The sequence below is a fragment of the Amborella trichopoda genome, chromosome 5 (genome assembly GCF_054954075.1).
Source record: "Amborella trichopoda isolate Santa Cruz 75 chromosome 5, AtrichopodaSantaCruz75HAP2 v2.0, whole genome shotgun sequence".
Lineage (NCBI taxonomy): Eukaryota > Viridiplantae > Streptophyta > Magnoliopsida > Amborellales > Amborellaceae > Amborella > Amborella trichopoda.
The window spans coordinates 37,593,375-37,603,482 of NC_142340.1; the positions used below are offsets into that span (position 1 = coordinate 37,593,375).

General features: G+C 35.9%; 1 pseudogene across 1 annotated transcript; it reads right to left on the reverse strand.

The window, feature by feature from the left end:
- Positions 1–207: 207 nt before the first annotated feature.
- On the reverse strand, positions 208–9,887 carry LOC18428397 (transcriptional corepressor LEUNIG-like; annotated as a pseudogene). The gene is made up of 6 exons (XR_016056190.1): positions 9,667–9,887; positions 8,795–8,944; positions 3,688–3,843; positions 2,970–3,084; positions 1,595–1,801; positions 208–461 (listed from the first exon to the last, which is right to left on the reverse strand). The product of XR_016056190.1 is annotated as a transcriptional corepressor LEUNIG-like (transcript).
- Between the last annotated feature and the right edge of the window lie 221 nt (positions 9,888–10,108).

Genomic DNA, 10,108 nt, shown 5'->3' on the forward strand with positions numbered 1-10,108 from the left:
TATTAAAATATAACGGTATGAAATGAGACAAGAAATCATAACTCAAAATGTTTTCATATTCAGTGTGTCCATGTCTCAGTCAAGAATCCTGTCATAAAAACAAGCTACAAACAAGATGCTCTAACGTGCTACAGCTAACACGCAATGGACTATTTCACTCGCTTACATGGAGAAAGATAAAAATCAAGGATCTAGCAATTTTACCGCTAGACCTCTCTCTCTCTCTCAATCCAAAAACACTATCTGAGGTAACTTAGACCTATCGGAAACAGCTATGAATACAAAGGTAAGAAGTTAGCTATTCATGAATTCAATAATAATTTCCAGAGTTTCACATACTTATCATGGCTCGCTGATGCCACCATGCCTGTGACATTCGATGCGGCCAAGGCAGCAATTAGCCCATCATGTGCTGCTACAGTCATGCTCTTCTTCTCAACCATATTCCACAACTCCAATGACTGAAACATAGAACGGGAACTAAGAACGTACTCTCTCTCTCTCTCTCTCTCTCTCTCTCTTACACACACAAAGCTAATTAGTAGAGGCTGTATCTGGTGTCTGTAACCAATAAGATCAGGCGGGTGGCCAACTTGGTCTAAGCTGAATTCATGATTTCGGTAGGAGAAACTGGATTAATCAGTCCAATTTGGACCAAAGTTTTGGGGAAGGTAAGCTCTTGGCAGATTCAGAAAATTTTGGTTTTCTATCAAAGTTCCTGGGAAGATATCAGGGAACTTAAGAAAAGTACAACAGAAAATAGTACGCAAAGTAAAATAAAATTTTCATTAAAGATAGAAAAAGGGAAAATTAATTTCTCATTAAATCTCTGTATACGAACTTATGTTTAAAACTAATATTTAAGAGGAATCAGGCCTAGGCTTGATGGGTTAGCATTTGATATTAGCAAAGTTACATTTCAAGTTAAATTCCTACTACTGAACACCCCAACAAAAAACATAGTCAACAAAAAGCAGACGTATAGCTCCTATTGAACTTATATTTACTTTTGGGCATAAATTTAATCTTGGAAAAAGTTTCTATGAGGATGCTACCTTATAATGTGGAACTACGGATGCCCCTCAAAATTCCATCGGAAAAGGTAGTTTTAATGTTGAAAAACCTTTTCATTGATCATCTCGACATCGAGATGTATGACCGTGAAAAATAAAAAGATTTTAAGTCTCAGAAATTGTGCATTTTACAACATATTATCTACACCATCCATTTTCAAGATTTTCATATGTTTATAGATCTACTTGATTTTAACCATTTTTGAAATTTAAAATTTTATAATTAGATAATAAAATAGAATTTGAGATAATCTTAAGAACATTTTACATCAAAATTATATACCATGATAAAATTTGAAGGTGCAACTTATCTCTACACCTACGGATGCATCCGCATGCAAACTGCACCCATTTATCTTTACCTTTAGGCATCAATCAGATTTCGATTATCTGCAAGTAAAAATAAAACTTTTTCTTGAATGGAGATATTTTTTACGAAACAATTACCAAACTTTTGAACTCCAGTTTTCAGTCTCTTAAAGACAATAGGGCAGAGCAAAAGCATATATCAGTGAACTTGCCTGATGGCAGCCAATAAGCAGTATAGAAGAATAGCTAGGGTGGAAGACACATGAATGGAATTTGTTGCCATTGCAGCTCATTTCATGGACACACTCCCCATCATTCCCAGCACCAATTGACCAAACCCTAACCGAGTCTTCACTCATTGATGCCACATAGTCCCCTGAAGGATCCCAACAAACTGAATGTATAGGCCTTGTGTGTCCCTACAATCAAACAAAAAGAAGCGAAAATGGATTAATAATGAATATCAGTGACTAGACTTTTTCTCTATAATCACAAGAATACATCATGTTCATAATACAAAAATCAGGTAGAAATTAAATCAGCAAAACCATCTCAAAAAAAAAATTAAAATATGGAAAACCAGCAAATGATTGATAAGAAATGAATTCATTGGAAGACCGAATGCATTGGAACACGTATAAAGGATAACTATTTTGGAAAGAGGGGTTCTTTATATTCTTGACCACTGGCTATGGAAGTGCAATGAGGTTATTGATAAATGAAGTAATGAGCCAATGAGTGCATAGGAGGTACCACTTAAGAACATTAGAACTGGCATATTGGACAAGCTTTTGTGGTAGTTTAAAAAATTGAAATGTACACAATGCACCAATTACTTTTGATACAAAGAGGTCGCAATAATTATTAATTGTTGGATCTGAAATAGGTTAGTTGAAGATGTGTTATTGATTGGGCACAAAGTCCAAAATAAAATTTCTTGAATGTTGTGAGATACTTCAATCGATTAGATTTCAGATCCAATGGCTACAAATGATTGTGACCTCCTTGTACTAAAAGTAAATGGTCTCATAATATAAAATCCCTTAAAAAATTAACCACCTTTGCATTTGCAATTGGAACTTATTTTATGAAAATGAATTTAACCTTTTTTCTTTTTGGATAAAGGTTGACATTTTTTTTTCCCCAATGCGGAGGGCCCAATTAGCCCCTCTACCCTGGGTAGGAATCGAGCCGGGGATTTAGGCTTGATGATTTCAAGCACTAACCATTTTTATTTGTGACTAGAAATTCTTATTGTCCTTCGTGTTTTCAAGGATCAAATTTTGGATTTTGTAACAAGTTTGGCTGCTAGGGCAATTAAAACTCTGGACCTTGACTGAGCAGGTTTTGGTTAATTCCTTGTGTAATACTCAATATAAACTCTGATAGACTGACACATATGTTGGAATCATGTATGGCTCAAACCAAATGTGCCATGAAATTCACCAGACTAATATAGGTTCTTTCGACAGTTTGGTAATAACCTAACTACATTATTTTCTTAATTTTCAAATTTTGAAAACAAAAAGGAAATAACTGGCCAACTAATGTACTAGCCATAAATGTTAAGATAATATTCTAACCAACCTGTAATGTATTCCAACAAGCTTGGGTCTCAACATCCAGTATGGATACAACATTCAATGGGGTAGCAGCGAGATATCCGTAGACGGGGTTGGAATCTCACCTGGTTCATGCCACCCTGAAAAAACAATAGTTAAACAATTGATCAGTTAAACCATGAAAACTCGAGATAAAAAAACAATAGTTAAACAATTGATCAGTTAAACCATGAAAACTGAAGATCTATTCCCCCATGCAAGCCCCCCCCGCCCTGTGCATTCACCCTCTATTCCCCCATGCACCGCCGCAACCCCTCCCCCCCCCCCCCCGCCCTGTGCATTCACCCTCTATTCCCCCATGCACCGCCCCCCCGCCCTGTGCATTCACCCTCTATTCCCCCATGCACCGCCCCCCCGCCCTGTGCATTCACCCTCTATTCCCCCATGCACCGCCCCCCCGCCCTGTGCATTCACCCTCTATTCCCCCATGCACCGCCCCACACCCCCCCCCCCCCCCCCCCCCCCCCCCCCTCCCCCCTCCCCGCCCCCCCCTGTTCATTCACCCCCTTTCCTCCTCCTCAAAAATGGGAACATTACATAAATCTTATAACAAGTAATAAAAACTTCACTGACCCAAAAGGTAAAAGATCAACTATGAGGAATAAGAGAAACCACCAATACCACATGCAAAATTTTACATAAATAGAAATTGCATCGACAAATAGAAGGTTCAAAGTACAAACCTTGAAGATTCTTGTGCAGCTACCATTGGTAATGCTCCAATAACGTATCAAACTGTCTTCATCACATGAGCAGATGAGATCATTCTTAACTGGATGGAAGTCTAAGGACATAACACAGGCTGAATGCCCAACAAAGATGCGAAGGGAGAAGCATGGCTGCATTTAACATAATCATCATTTGAAGAGCATACAAAACCTCAAATAACCAAATAAGATAATGCACAATATCATAGAATGTTATCGATCTGTTTTTGTTTTGTTGGATAGTGAATGTTATAGACCTTAACATTATTGTTTGAGTGATTTTGTTTGTGAATTTTCAAAAGATGCGGCCGCAACATTTATGGTGACTTTTTGGAGACAAAATGACATCTCAAACTTATATAATGCGCCTTCTTTTTTGGCAAATACCTACGTATGCGCACAGGGAGGGATGGTGGGGGAGAGAGAGCGAGATGAGGAGGTGAGGAGGATGGAGACTGTACATTAGCACAGCCTCTCTCTCGATCAATATACATATATATATATATGGAGTGAGGGTAAGGTGTCAACCTTATACTATTGAAGTAAGTTGTATATCAAAACTATGCCAAAAATGCAATTTCGGTGCTGCAAAGCCTTGGGATGATATGAATATCTATTGTTGCCCTCAATTATGAAATTCAAAGTTTCATAAATGGTGACAAGCAAGCAAGTATATAAGTACTTAAAAATATTGAAAATGGACGGTCCATATAATGTATTAGAAGATGAACTATTGTTAGGACTAGAAATCCCCTTTTTTTTTATGTTTATGAATATTGAGGTTGAGATGATCGATTTGAGGGTTTTTCAGCATAAGAACAATCATCTCTAGTGGATCATTTAGGTGCACCTTACTCGTATAGTATAAGGTTGACAGAAAACTCATCGACATAGCATCTCCAGAAGCCGAAGGAGCTATTGAAGGAATCACTGTGCCGGGTGAGCCAGCTAGGTTGAGTTCAATCAATGGTTCTAGTGGGTGGAACGAATGAATCATAAGAAGATTGAGTCTCAGGCCCCTACTGCCTCCCCACCACCAGAGGCTGCAGAGCATCTGATCGAACCAAGGAGTCAACAGGTGCTGCACGCAACAAGGACTGAGAGACCAAGGCAGGGATAAGCTACACCCCAGAAGTAGAACTAACTGGAGGGTCGGCATGCGAAGAGAGGTCTCCCTTGTAACAGGAGTGGAAGACCTCGCCACGCACCTTGACCTCGCCACGCACCTTGGCCTGTACAGCCCAAGGCAGGGCGATGATCCTGGGTGGCTGATTAATCCCCCATGGCACAGCCCAGGTGCTCATCTAGTGTTTCCAAAAGCGCTAGGCGGCTTTTAGGCGGTCGGGGGGGTCCAGGCTGCCCAGTGCCTAGGCGGGTACCAAGAACTTGGACAGCCCAGTATAAATATATTTTTTTTTTGGTTTTCTCTCTCTAAAATAGCCTCTAATGGGTTTTAGGTTTCAAATAAACCTAAAACCCACATTTTTGACTCTTTAGTAATAAAAAAAATGACCCCAAATACCGTGAAGGAGCCACAGTTCTGCCCCTGGGTGGGGCGCAAGCCTTGGGTAGCCGCCTAGGCCGGTTCAGGTGGGTGACTAGGGAAATCCGCCTAGGCGACCGCCTAGGCACTGGGCAGTCCACTTTTTGAAATAATGTGCTCATCCAAAGCCCTTTTTGGTGAGGGCAAAAATTGCCCTCAGCAAACGGAAAAAGAAGTAATTTCCCCCTTTTAAAAGGGGAAGTAACATTATGGCCAATCCTTCCCCCCACCCAACCATAAAAAACAAAAATCAGGATAACAAAACTACTCGTTTAGTGCCAAATCAGAAATTATGTCCTTTGATTCAAGTGTTTTAGGAGAGTTTTTAAATCTCTTTACTTTTTATTCTGTCAGAGACACTTGGGTTGTACTTCAAGGGAAGAATGGAAAAGTTAAGTCTGGTGATGAGTGAACAAGCTGAGGATGCAGATAAACCACAATTTCCAGATGAGAACAGAAAAGTATAAACACTCCTATACTGCCATTGATGAAATGGATCATCAAAGTCAACATGAGATGGTACTTTTTATGAGCAAATTGGTTGGGAAAGCATGGATTACAAAAGTTGGTAAGGCTGTTTAGGATATCAGGGTCTCAAAAGCCTTGGATTTACATCTATGATGGAAGATGCCTATTCTTGCTTTCAAAAGTGAGTGCATACTCTTTTGTTATGTTTCTACTGTCTAGCTTACATCTCCGAGTATGCGATCGATGTGTAACCAAATATACATTTTCCTTGGAAAATGTGTCCCACTATATATCATTTGAAATGTGTATCATATCATCATATTATGAAGCAGAAGATATGGTGTAGCATTGGAGTATTAAAGGACTCTTGATGGATCTGACACTAGAGTTCGATAAGCATCTCTAGCCAAAATTTCAACTTTTCTCTGCTATTTGGAATTAAAAAATATATAAGCAGAAATTGATTTCAAATTTGAAGTTTTCGATTTATTGAGAATCGAAAGGCATTCGACCTTGAACTTTTTGAGGATTAAAGTGGTTGCAAAAGAGAGCTTTCAGCAACTGAAAGTGACCGATTTAAGTCTACTTTGATTGGTTCTCAAAGATTAGTAAATTTAATTGTTTATGTTTAGGGTTTCAATTTTTTTTGTGAGTATTGTGTTATGTTATACTTTTTTATCATTTTTTTTGTGTTTATTTTTGAAGCCCAGCCTTACATTTATAATGAAACTTCATAACCTTTTTTTTTTTTTAAGGGTTTGTTATTTTTGCGATTATAATATATTTTTGGCTATGTTTCTAAATTTATACTGCAAATTTGAAAATTTAGAATATATTTTTGGCCTTGTTTCTAATTTGCAAATTTGAAAATATTTCTCAACGTTACGCCATATTTCTAATTTTTAATGTCAAATTAAGAATTTATAATATATTTCCCTCCCCTTAATTCAACCCCCTGCCCCACAAAAAAATAAAAAAAAAACAACAAAAAACCCCCAAACCCCCTTTAAACAGAGGTCAACCAAGTGGCCACCTTGCTGGTAGGGATTGTCAAATGACTGGGCAGTAGTTACCCCCGCGTCTTCTTGAACATGGCAGAAATTTTCTCAGGGCTCATCACTATCCAAAATCCATCATGTGGTCACAATTTTCTAATAGTCTTTGAATTTTTTTAAAAAATTTACAAATCATATTCCTCTTAAATTCGTCTGAAATTTGGAGCACATGTGCATCTAACCAACTCGTTCAGAAAATATTAAAAAATAATTCTCAAAAAAAATAAAATGATGAAAATACCCTTCAAATGTTTATAGGGTTAATTTGGTTATTTTTATTATTTGAATTATTTTTATATTTTATTTAGGGGAACCTCACTAAGGTGCAGCGTTTTCCATGTATATAAGTGCTTGTGTGTATGTGAATTTATATAAGGTTGACACCTTAAAATTTAGAAATAAGGCGCACCTCTAAAATCCTTCACAAAAGGTTGCTTTGATGTTGGAAAAACATCCATCGACATCGAGATGTATAGATATGGAGAAAAAAGATTATTCAAGTCCTAAAAATAGTATATCTTACAATACATTATTTAGACCATCCATCTTTAAGATTTTCATGCGTTTTCATGGAGTTTAATATTTTATAATTACAGATAAAATAGATTCCTGTAACATCCTAAAAATTTTCGACATTAAAATTGCATCCCATGACAAAGTTTGTAAGTGCACCTTACTTCAATTGTTTAAGTTTGCAACCTTAAGATATATATATATATATATATATGTTATATATATATATATATATATATATATATATATATATATATATGGAAAATGCTAAGGTTAGCCTACTAGCTCATATCTACATATGAACCCAACGGCTTAGATTGAATCTGGGTCGATCTGATGGTCATAATGTCATTTCGAGCTTGAATTTTAGTTTTTGTGTTTCTACAAATCCAAATCACTTGAAATTTTAGGAATCTATTCTTCTCATCAAGGCGTACTTAATAAAAATATTTAAAAAATAATTCACAAAAAAACAAATTGACCAAAATACCAAGATTTGGGGGTATTTTGATCTTTATTTTTTTACAAATTATTTTTTTGATATTTTTATTAGATTTCTCCATTTTTAAAAAATACACGCTTAAAATTTCAAGTGATTTGGATTTGTAGAAAAAAAAAAAAAGTTCAAATACGAAATGAAGTCGTGATCGTCAGATCAGCCTAGATTGGACTCATATGTAGATATGAGCTAGTGGGCTAACCTCAGCATTTTCATATATATATATATATATATATATATAAAAGGAAAATTTTATATAAGGTTGCAACCATAAATGTAGAATCACAAATGCACCTCAGAAACCTATCAGAAAGACTGTTTTAATGTTGAAAAGCCCTCTAATTGATCATCTCGACATCGACATGAATGAATATTAAAATAAAAAGTTTTTGAATCTCAAAAATACTGCATCTTGCAACACTTTATCTAGACCGTCCATTTTCAAGATTTTCATATGTTTATACATCTACTTGATTTTAACCTTTTTTGGAGTTTAAAATTTTCTAAATAGGTATGAAAATAATTTTTAAGATAATCCTAAAAATTGTATCACATATCCTAAACTGATAATCTGGGTTGATAGTATCACATATTTGAAAATTGTTCTAATATTATCCAAAATACTTTTCTTTTGCTAAAATATGAAACTCAGCAGGGGAAATACATATATGTTAAGACTCCTAAGCTTTAAACTAGAGCGAATAGCATTATCCAAAAGTTTAGAAAACTAAAAACAAGCCGACTAATATTAGGATTATTAAACCAATAAATCTAATGATCCCATGAAATGTGAGATATGAAGAACTGTAGCTAACATGGATTATTTATATTATCCTTAGTTTAATTTAAAAACTTAATCAAAGTTATTACAGGATCTTGAAGGATTAACTACTCAAACTGATTCTCATATCAGGACAATTAAATTTTGATTTAGCCAATTAAAAAAATAAAACGGACAAATCCAACCATATCATGAAATATTTGATAAGAAAAATGAACACTGACATTATCGGCATCCAACACCCTGACTGTCTTATCAAAAGATGAAGTAGCAAGACGTGGCATGCTTGGACTAAAAAGGACATCAGTAATTAACAAGGAATGCTCTTCTAATGAACCCTTTTCCTTCAAACTATCGACATGCCATAAAACAGCCTGCATTGCAAAATCACTAAGATAAGTTTTTCTGGTTTCTTTTTCAAATCATCATCATCCAAGCATTATCTCAATTATTTAGGCTCAGCTCCTTTTCCAAATAATAAGGGAAAAAATTATCTGAACAATACCAGGAAAGACGGAACACTCGCGTAAAAGACAGGCAGTAAAAAATCTTGGAACTGATGCCGGGACTTGAGACATATAATCTTTTTAACTGATCACTTTACCCCCAGGCTGGTATTAAAATTACTGCATAAACACTTGCTACCAATAAAAATTTTTATTACCAGACAAGATGCTTACTTGGGATGAAAAAGAATTTACAATAAGATAAATAACAAGATTGCAAATACAAGAACTCTTGTCACAGAGGTATAGGACTATACAAAGATGAACTTCCCTCTTCAATAATCTAAAGGCATTGATTATCAGAATTCCAAAACAAATTTGCCTGGCATCTTTTCTTTAACAAAAATACTGGGGGTTAAAGTCATAATTTTAAAGATTGATAAAGTCCACGTTCATGACTGACATTCCAAGTTTCTGAGATCCCCATCACTTATGTAGGTGTTCCAGGTATTCCTCTAATACTTTACCAAATAATAATTACCAGGTAGACCACTGAAATAGAATAATCAGTATATAGTTAAAAAAGAAAAAAAAATTCTACAACTCCCTCCAGTTAACTACATCCTTCCAACACAACCTAACAAATTCACCTTCTTATCATGGTCAGCACTGGCAAGAAGTTTTCCATCAGATGAAAAGTGGCAGCACACCACCTTTTTCGTACTTGCCCGGACATGATTTACCTCAGTAAATGAATATCCTGAGGTCAACTGATCCATATCAGCCTGCAATTCAATATCTTTATTATCCCACTGCCAAAATAGAGTGCTAATGAGAATGTGTACAGCCAATTACGTTTGAATTTTACAGCAAAATAAAGAGAGTTTGGTATTGGCAAGTGGAAAAATATAGAGCATTCACCACTAAAACTAAACAGGAACATATGTCGTATTTCGTTGGACTATGGTCTCCATAGGCCTTGCATTGTAACCATCTGATTCTAAGCTGTAGTCCAATTGACCATGGCTTCCACAATCCATTGAACCGTGACCATCTGATTCTGATATAATCCATTTGAATATTGTTTCAATA